An 11352-nucleotide genomic window follows, 5' to 3' on the forward strand; every position below is an offset into this window, starting at 1 on the left:
ATATGTAAAGAGAGAGAGAGAGAGAGAGAGAGAGAGAGAGAGAGAGAGATAATTTGAGCATCTCTAAGGATGATGATCTCTGGTTCAGTCATTGGGAATCGGAACGTATCTAAATATTCAAGGTTTTTCCAAAAACAACATGGGCATGTCCTCCAGATAGACACGATATTTGTGCACTTTAGTAAGTGCGCTGATGATTTCCTCCACTGTCGATCAGTCACTGTCGATCAGTCACGTCCGACACCTGATTCAGCATCATTGGCTGTTGTGTCACTTGATAATCTGTAACACAGCCGCATTAACACAATGTGAAAAACACTCAACTTTTGCATGACTTCATGCTATTGTCCAATAGGATTTTCTAAAAAGGCTCTGAAATTGCTGAGTTTGTACTTGAGTCCAAAAATATAATGTGACTGACCAGAGAAGAACATATTTAATTATTATCATCTATTTGTTATCATGTTTGTGTACCTATAAAATGGCACCACAAGATGTCACCATTGCAGTGAAGGCTCATGATACTGTACTTACTGCACTTGTTCAACACTATTTTAAACTAATAATAAACTTCATCATCATAATCATAATCATAGATGTAAGGCAACATGCAACCTCGAAATGAGGTAAAATGTATTTTTGTCAATGAATGGAAAAATAAACACAACATTGAGTAATTTATTTTGCCCAAGACAAATGAGTTTTCCGCTTTAACATGTAACTTTCTAAATTTTGTTTTTGTTTTGCGTCCGACATCATTGAAACTGAGGGCATGTCGTGAAGTAATGCAAATAAAGCTTTGTCTGCTTAGTTAATTCAGCATCCAAAATCCATCCATCCATCTATTTTCTGATTCGATTTATCCTCACAAGGGTTGCGGGGCGTGCTGGAGCCTAATCCAGCTGTCTTCGGGCAGTAGGCGGGAGACACCCTGAACCAGTTGCCAGGCAATCGCGGGGCACAAATAGAAGAAAAACTATCTCTGCACCCACACCCAAAATCATCTTTGAAAATGAGGACGTGGCAAATTGATAAACTGCTTTGTTTGGTTTGTCTTGTGTTTGTTGGTTTGACTTGACTGGACTTGAGTTCTATTTGGTTAGTTTGGATTCTACTCCAGTTATTCTAACAATATTATTGACTCTGCTCCATCACGCCCGTGACCCTTGTGAGGATAAGCGGATTAGAAAATGGATGGATGGATTTTATTGACTGTACATGATCTTTGATCCAACCATCATTGAAAATGAGGACACACCCAATACATTCATAAAGGAAATGCTCTTTTTGCCATCCATCCATCCATTTTTTGATCCGCTTCGGCTCACAAAAGTCACGGAGTGTGCTGGAGCCCATCGCAGCTGTGTTTGGGCACTAGGTGGGGGACACCCTGAATTGGTCGCCAGCCAATCGCAGGGCACGCATAGACGAACAACCATCCGCGCACACACACACACACACACACACACACACACACACACACACACACACACACACACACACACACACACACACACACACACACACCTAGGGAATATTTAGAGTGTTCCATTAATCTGCCATGCATGTTTTTGGAATGTGGGTAGCAACCGTAGTACCTGGAGAAAACCCATGCAGGTACGGGGTGAACATGCAAACTCCACACAGGAAAGATGAAGGCGGAATCGAACCCTGCACCTGTGCGCGAACGAATCGACCACTGGGCCTCTCTATTTTTTGATACGTGAAATAAAATAAGATACAATTAACAAATTCATGTTAGTTTTAAATGCAAGCTGGTGTTTTGTTTCATCGATTTCAGTTGATAACACAATGTTGAAAATAATTGTGTGCTTTACACTGTGACAATATTCCTTTTTTAATATAGTGACTGAGAAAATTCCAACGTAACAAAAAAAAAAAAACAAACAAAAAATACTTCCAGGTTTTCTCACCCCTCCCAGCATTATATGCTCTATTTCCTGGGAAAATGAGGGAAGGGAGCACACACCTGGAAACATCTCATCACTTTTCCTCATGCGTCCGCACGCACATGAGAACCAGAGGGTCCGCCTCAGTTTTGGTGTTATCTGCAGGATGGGCATGACCACAGGCGTTGACATCGTATCTCTTGGCAATGCAGGCTGTAAAGAGAATCGTGATAAGACACATCATGGAGAAACCAGGAGCAATCTTAATGTCAACTATGTGCAGGACAACAGAGCTGAAATACGCCATTTTAGTGACTGTCCGCTGTCAAAGTGTCCCCCCCGTGTGAGACACTGAGCCCCGAAATTGCCCCAATGGATCTGACAGGGCCTCGCAGGACAAGCCATGCTCAAAACGACAACAGCAAATTCTTCTTATGTTTTCGTCACTGGTCTTGCTGGTGAAACACACCAGCATGTTATGCTGGTTATGCTTTGTGAGCACCTATGCTGGCAGATTTACTTTGATGAATTCAAGCAATTCATTTAAACGATGAGGTACAAAGTCAACATTTTTTTTCAGTGCAAATCCGGAAAAAGGTGCGATTCCGGTTTCCACTTTTAATAACATTGGGTTGATTTGTCCAATAATCTCGGTGACTAATGCAACGATGTTAATGACTTAAATTCAGGCACGTGCAGAAGGTGGGTGTCTATGTAACCATGTGGCACTGGTCCAATTTTGAATGATTTGCCCTGGTGAACATTTGACTTCAGTTTTCTACCAAGAGTGAAAATATGAATTGGTAAAGTTTTTGTAAAAAACATAGTTTCTTTTTCTAAGATCATAATACACCTCTCTGTAGTAAGCTTACCATACCTGCTATGCACTATGACGGCACATCACATTTCTCCGACCAAGTAACACGACGAGTACGTTAAAGCGCAGACAAGCCGCTGCACGCTCACATGCAATATGTCTCACACGTGTCATAACACTTCACTAGAAAATGTGCTCAGACCTTTAGGTTAAATGGCCTCAATGAAGCTGGATTGAGTTGCACTGAAATTTTGCAAATGTCCTCTTTCACTCTCTCCTTTACTGTTTGGGTAAAGTGGAACAGGAATTTGTGTACGTTTGTAAGTTATCTGAGTCATTTTCTTGATTTTGTTGATTGGTAGTTTCGGATTTGCTTGGCAGCATGGGCACGTTGCTGCCAAACAAACAACAGCGACCTCTCGGGGTCGCTGCAAAGAAAAGTGGGACTTTTCCGTACTCCCGGGGAAGTGCTACACGCAGCGCGGCCGACGCCTGAAACAGCAGAAGCGGCGCAGACGCAGCGTCAGCCTCCAAAAAAACCTAAGCCGCAAATTATGTCTGGAACATGGAAAAGATCATGTGGCCCCCGCAGCCAGGCCGAGCAGTGGCGGCGAGAGGGAGCCGCTTTAGCGGTAACGGGGTTGGGATTGGACGGATACGATTTACATTCCTTCTCCAAGGATGTGATATCAAGACAAGGTCAGAGTGAGGCTAATGCATGAGACGCTTGAGCAGAAGGTGGAACAGCAGGCCTGGTGGCGCTAAAGTCAAAGTGATTAAATCCCTTCTGTTTACAGTTGACCCTTATTTATCCATCACACCCGTACAAAATATTATGCATGTAAGAAGGTGTAATGTTTGTCGATTTGGCATCGCCATCCTCATGTTTTACACTATAGTATCCGTGACTTAAAATATATGTCGCTTTAAAAAGGCGGGGCTTGTCCTGCTGAGGACGTTGGAGTCAGGGAATGAGTGTAGAGCAGGGGTGTCAAACTCATTTTTGTCACGGGCCACATTGTATTTACGGTTTACCTTGGAGGGCCGTTAAGAATATTGGGAAACCATATAAATGTTTAATCCCCCTCCACATATTACACACACAGCGCAAAACAAATTGATGAATAACTAGTTTTAAAATCAGAAGTCAAGAATAATGACTGTTATTGTGGATTACATATGACAATTTGAAATTTTGGTTCAGACTTTAGCAAGCATCATGGAGCTTGACATGCTTGATTTGCTTTTGCGGGCCTCATAAAATGATGTGGCGGGCCAGATCTGGCACCCGGGCCTTGACTTTGACACCAGTGGTGTAGAGCAAGGTTATCATAGTTAACGAAAACGAATGAAAAAAAATGAAACATAAATTGAAAACATAATTTCCTTCACGAAATTAAATAAAACAAAAACGAACTGAAACTACATCTTGCATTTATAAAACTAACTAAAATTACTATAAATATAGAGAAAATGTCCTTCGTTTTTGTATTTCCTAGGTGAGCTTCTTTCGTTCATTTTAGATGTATTCACTTTGGCATTGGCTGTTGTGTGTCCGTACAGAAGAAGGAAAATCAGTCATATGAGAACTGTATTTTACAATATTGCACAATGCTTAATGCCCTTTTTTTCAATCTATTTATTTATTCATTTTTTAAAATCTTGCACTCGACAAATACTGTACTCCATATATTGAAAAAAAAAATCAAACTAATACTGCACTAAAACTAGTAAATAGTCGAATAAAACAAAGCATTTTGGAGCCATCACATCAACCATATGACACATACAGGACAGTATATATCTAGGTATGCTGTGGACTGTTTTGACTGTGGATTAGTTCCAGTTCTTTGTTTCAATTGTGCATTTACTGGGCTGTTGTTATGACTAACTGATGGGAGGGCTACGCACATAATCAGCTTTCTGTCCTTCTCTATTCTCTTCATCCTTCTCACCTATTTATCTCAAATTGTTTTTAATAGGCGTGTGCTGTTGTCTTATAGCAGGTGTCGAACTAATTTTTATCGCGGGCCACTTTTGAGTGACGTCTTCCCTCGGAGGGCCGTTATGACAGTGAAACCACAAAAATGTTTAATTGCATTATCGCATTATCACTTGTAAGTGTCACAAAAGTAGTGCATAATCTCAACATAATTTATTACACATGATAATTTGACATTTTTGGTATTTTTTTTTAGCAAGGATCATGCAAGCTGACACACATGATTTTCTTTCAAGGGACCACACAAATTGATGTGGCGGGCCAGATCTGGCCCCCGGGCCTTGAGTTTCACACCTGTGTCTTATAGCACATGTATGTACTGTGTTCCAAACTTGCGTCTCTTCGGCTTTCTCTCTCTCTGTCTCTCCTTTGGCTGATGCTCCCAGTTTCGGAGGCCGAGGATGGCGCTGTTCAGAGTATCTTTATCTTTGCAGTCATCATGGGACCATTGCTGTTGTTGTGCCCATTGTTCTCTTCTCCCTCTGTTGATGTGACTCACGATAGCTGAGCTTGCTGCTCTCCAAACTTTTAGAGCGTGCATTGTAGAAGCCCGGATGTTCACAATTTCAAATCATCTTCAATCTTGGAGTGATGACTGAGCTCGATGAGGTCGATGGTCAAACGAGTTTGTGTTTCAAGTTTTCTGCCATCTCAATTTGCGGAGTAATGGATTGTTTGCTGAAGGCCAACCATTACACCAAAGCTACAATCATGCACCACTTTTCATTTCTACGCGTAGCAAAAGTTGAAATATTAATGGGGATGTTTTTTTTGGGATGCTAGCCCCTCTCGAGGAAATACCTCAAAGTCCACCAACATCCGACGAGCTGCGCATTCCATCTTTAGACCTCAAAGCCCGGAGGTGCCTCGCTGCAATTGCACAGGAACAAAATCCGAAATGCAGAAAGAGGCTCGCCTTTTCGGCACCTTTTGCTCTTGCTCAGAAGGCAAATCCAATATGGCGGTTCTTGGAAGGCTCTCGGTTACTGGCGTCGGAAAATCAGTTTGCTATTAACAGGGGACCAACCAGAGACAAATTAAAGTAACATTATGGGATAATTTGAAATCCAGAGACACCTTCAAAAACATTTCAATGTTACAATCCAGTGGCTATTGTGATAATATTGGTGGACCAGCCAAGACATGTTTAATGTTGTGTTAGTGTCAGTGCTAACAATACTCAACTCTCAACTCAACTCAACTCAACTCAACTAAACTGTATTTATAGAGCATTTTAAACAACCATCGCTGTATACAAAGTGCTGTACATGGAGCAAAGATAATATATATATATACAACAACAAAGCAAGAAATTAATAACGAAGACAGTAGAAAGCACAAAACAGTAAAACGGAGATCAGGTATGAGTCATGCTGAGTCAAATGCCAAAGAATACAAATGAGTTTTGAGACGAGTTTTAAAGATGGGCAGTGAGGGGGCTGCCGAATGTTCAGTGGGAGGTCATTCCATAGAGAGGGACCGGCATCAGAAAAGGCTCAATCCCCTCTGAGCCTCCGTTTAGTTCTTGGTACCTCCAATAATGTCTGGTCCGCAGGCCTGAGGCAGGTGTGTAGGGGCGGAAGAGCTCAGAGAGGTAAGGTGGAGCGAGGCCATTTTAAGGTTTGAAAATAAATAAACGGATCTTAAAAATAACTCTAAAATGTATCGGGAGCCAGTGAAGGGATGCCAGAGTAGGAGTTATGTGATCCCTCTTACGAGGACCAGTCAAGAGGTGAGCAGCAGCATTCTGGACCAACTGGAGATGCTTAATGGAGGACTGGCTGACTCCAAAGTAAAGTGCATTACAGTAATCCAGCCGGGATGTGACGAAGACATGAATTACTGTTTCAAAGTGCTCATGAGAAAGGAGAAGTTTTACTTTAGCCAGCTGCCTAAGATGAATGAAGCTGGATTGAACAACGGCACCAATTTGCCGGTCCAATTATACCGCTCAGAGTAATTTTTGTTTTTACCCCTAAGAACAAACACTGACACACATTGTTTCAAGACAGACACAGTTTTTTTTTTAGCATTTAATATGTACATGCACTGGCTTGGCTGTTTAGCTTTTGTCATTTTAAAAGTGACATTCTGTCCAATAGCTAAAATGTAGATATATTGCAAAAAAATGCATGCTTATTGCTGATTTAAAGCAGTGACTTAAAACTTAGTGAGGATTGTTTACTGCACCTTTTGTTAGTTTTAATAAAGACCATAATCTCATTTCAGAAAACCTCATTTGAACCTTTATCAAAGGATACATACTGCGCTTTTGTGTTTTGCACAAACAATGGCCAAGTGAAGAGACGGAAATGTGAGAAGGGTCACTTTTTGTGAACAAATTACTGATTTCAATACAGTACTCTCTGATTGGTTGAGTCCATCCGTCTATTATGTTTGACAACACAGAACACTGATTAAAGATGCATACTGCTATGTTAACTTCCCATGCTAGCAAGCTAGGAGCTGGTTGGTTAGCTGCCATTTGCTCGCCACTTGTGATCAAAGAGTAGTTTTAGGTGTGCGTGTGTGTGTGTGTGTGTGTCTGTGTGTGTGTGTGTGTGTGTGTGTGTGTATGTGTGTGTGTGTGTGTGTGTGTGTGTGTGTGTGTGTGTGTGTGTGTGTGTGTGTGTGTGTGTGTGTTTTATTTTGGTGTCACTTTTCTGAAAGAATCCAAGAGAAGAGCAGCTTTTCATGAACACAGGACATTGGAGTCCATGTCAAGAAGGAGCATTGAGCGAAAGTGTAGACTAACTAAACTACTTATGCCGCTACAATATGTCACTTGTGATCAAAAGGCTAAGTGTTATTTTTGTATGTTTTAAACATTGTAAACAGAATTTCACTTCCAATTTGTCACTTGTGAGTGTGTAAAAGAAGTCGGGAGAAGATTATAATGGTGTTACGAGTGTGAAGGGAGGCTTTCATGACACACTGGAGAGATTAGCGTCCATTACCGAAGCCGGTGCCACTTCCACCTACAACAGTTATGACAGCTCTCAATTCAAAACACAGGAGACCACATGCTTTTAACCTGCATCGTCGGTGGGGAGCAGCATAGGGGCCGACTTTAAGATGGGTGTGGGAATCAATTATCCCACTCCAGAGACACGCAGGGCCAGTGGGTATTGCGGTGGGATTAGTGTCCATTCTTGTCATGTACTGACAACCCCTCCTGCTGATCCCCTTCGAAGAAGCAGGTATTATTAAGCAGCCTCCTCACTGGGGGCCCATAGGCCTTGAATCCCTATATGGGAGTGAGTGACAAGCTAATAATGTTGGATGGAAAATGGGGGTGGTAATGCATTCTTTTGCCTCCAAGTGCTCACCTGTGTGAAATCTCCAATGATCTCAAAGTGAAATCATGCACACAAAACGCACACACACACACACACACACACACACACACACACACACACACACACACACACACACACACACACACACACACGCACACACACACACACACACACAAACTTTCCATCTTTTGTTACCTTATCATCTTGGTTACTATATCAACTGGCCCATGAAAGTATGGATGGGAGACATTTTTAATAGGAAAACAGTGTGCAAGAAACCACTCAGGACTACATTTATCTTTATAAACTTTTTACAAACTTTAAACAACATTTAGGAAACAAATTAGTCTTTTTCCATTGAAGGGGAAGCTGGTAATTTTCCCTAATGTCACTTTTTGTCATTAAGACTTGACAGCACAGTAAAACAGGTAAACTCTGCTGTCTCTGATTACATCATTGTCTATCAAATCACAAGCACAAGATACTATCAGAGATGGCAATTTTCTTCTGTTTCATATTTCTGTTTAAAAAAAAAAAAAAAAAAAAAATCCATTACCCCCCTCGCCCAAAAATATGCGATTAACTCAAACTAAATGATGATCGAAAAGTGACTGTTCCCTGCTCAGCTTGATGCCAAAACTTAGTAGGTTGAGCACAGGCCAGGTGTGCCTCTGGATCGCTCCCAAATTGGCATACAACCCACCCCGTGTTTACGTGCCACCACTCAAGGTGAGCGTGTGTGTGCACAAAAGATGTCAGGTGGTAGCTGAGCTGCTGAAAGCTGTTTACACAGGCCATGAGGGAGGCCTGTCCCCTGCATAAAGCCGGCAAACGGAGATGTTATCTATGAAGCAGCGCCTGTGGCAAAAACAAATTGTGCAATTACACATTCTTTAATCGCTGCTACCTCGACTGACCACGTCAGTGTGACAGCTGAAACACGCATCGCATTCAAAGGCAACTCATCCAGCTTTCATAATAATGGAGCGCTCTGCAAACACACATTCGTTCCTTCCGGGGACTTGTGTGGAAGATTCCTTCCACACAAAATATGCTCACAAATAAATAAATAAATACATAAATAAATCAAAATTCTGCTAAATAAATATAACGTACAAAATGAACTAATACAAAAGTTATGCTGAATGATATCAAACATAAAGAAATGGAATTAAAAATAAAATTGCAAGCATAAAATACCTCAAATCTTTCAAAATAATTAGCCCAAATTCTTCTGATTAAATGCTGATATAATCTTACTTCCTCATGAATCTGTAAATGAGATAGTTGCTTAAACAAACCTAGTCATGTTTCATCTACTCAGAAATTCCAAGTAAATTTTACAAGGAGAGTTTTTGAGTAAATGTTACTTAATTAATTAATGAATGTATTTATTATTATTTTTTTAAAAAAAAGGTCACTGAAGGGTTGAGGAATGCACCAACAACCTTCAGGTTGGGAGACAGCCACTCTACCTGCTGTGTGTTAGTTAAAAAAAAAAAAAAAAAAACTGCAAAATTCCACACGTTTTTTTTAAACATGTTTTATACTTGAAAATTCCTATCTGTTATCAATAAATATTCAGTCTGTAATTCATATCTTTGTTTTTGGAAGCGTTACACTACCCCCCCCACCCCCCCAAAGTGATTTTATTCATCAAATAATTGGCCCAAAAAATTAATTATCATCTTTTTTGCCAAATTTTGGAATCAGCCTAAACTAATTCATATTGTTGGGCCCACTTAGAAAAGAAGAAAATGTGGGACATCACACTGCACTAATCACAATTTTCTTTGTTACCTTACATCACAAGGCAATTTTTTTCTTTAATTGTACAGCATTAGCTGCTTAACATATCTAGACCGACATTAGATTGCTTTTAGCATGCCCAATAAACAGAAAGTAAAGAATGTCAAATTCCATTTGTGGAACTGCATGTGGTCACCCCCGCGTTTACAAGTCATTCAACTTGCTATCGTGTGAGTTGCACGATTCACGCCTCAGCAGTTTTCCGCGTCATTCTGTTAATCCTCCAATTGAAAGCGGTACCAAGAGGACTAAATATTTTTCATGAGCAGGCCTGCCAGAGTGTTCAGGTTACTTGCTGAGATGATTGATCGCTCACCGGCAGATCTCAATGGCTGTCAATGTGACAAGTGATTACCCGGGTTTCGTTTCGGAGTGCTTGTGAAATGGCCCACGGTCGTGAAGTTGCCGACAAATTTGTGAACTACGCGTGAACCCGCACGTGTGCGGGCTTCTCAGCGAGAGCTGGGGTTTCGTTGAGGCAAGACCGGACTGATATTTAACATGGCTGCCAATCTTTAACCCAAATCCGACTCTACACCAAGTCCCGTCTGTCTTTTTCAATCGTGACATCGTCTTGGCCATGTTAGACTAATTTGACATGAATAATGAGCCGCATCCATGTTGCGTACACCAGTGCAGGAAACAATCAGGTCCACAACATTGAAAGGGAACTTATGGAAAACTGACTTTTTAAGTGCTTGTCTACAAATAGTTGGCAAGCAAGCCCTTCTGCACTTCTGCAGTACTGTTGCATAACACTGGGGCTAATTTCCATTTTAAAAAATTGACCCAACAAAACAAGTTTCTTCTGACATGATCATTTAGGGTGGGTGAAGATAAAGAGCCACTTTCAAGAGACTACTTGAAAGTGGCTGAAACACTATCATGCGGAAGCACTACAATGCAGAGACACACCATTTTTTTTTTCTCTGTCATCATGACAAAACCAAAAGGTAAGCAGAGCCGCATTAGGATTTGGTGGACGCACAGTTTAACGTTAGCTTCTTAAAACCAGCGCGTACATGATTGCTTGTTCAAGTTTTGACATGTTGGGAAGCTGCATTTGGTAATTCTCAACTAAACTCAGCAAATAATAGACTCTATAGGGAACCAGGGAAGGGATCCCAGAGTCGAAGTTATGACCTCCCTCTTACAAGTACCAGTCAAGAGGTGAGCAGCACCATTTTTTTCCTGTTAAATAAATATGAAAATTCTTAATAAAAGAAAACTAACTGAAATGAAATCATACATTTAACAATAAAAAAACAAATGAACATGAAAATCCTTTTAAAAAGAAAAAACTAAAAATCTTTATAGCAATAATGATGCTTCATTTTCATCTCTGTCAATTATGCATGAGCTTTCAGGGTTCATTTTAAATGCATTAATTTTTTTGGATGACTTTACATCCATTCAAAAAAAAGGAGTACTTAACTTTTTTTAAAATTTCACTAAACAGAGTGACCTTTTTTTTTCATCTTGCTCTCGAAAAATTCCCCATATGTTAAAAAATAC

The sequence above is a fragment of the Hippocampus comes genome, unplaced genomic scaffold (genome assembly GCF_001891065.2).
Source record: "Hippocampus comes isolate QL1 unplaced genomic scaffold, H_comes_QL1_v1.1 scaffold85, whole genome shotgun sequence".
Classification (NCBI taxonomy): domain Eukaryota; kingdom Metazoa; phylum Chordata; class Actinopteri; order Syngnathiformes; family Syngnathidae; genus Hippocampus; species Hippocampus comes.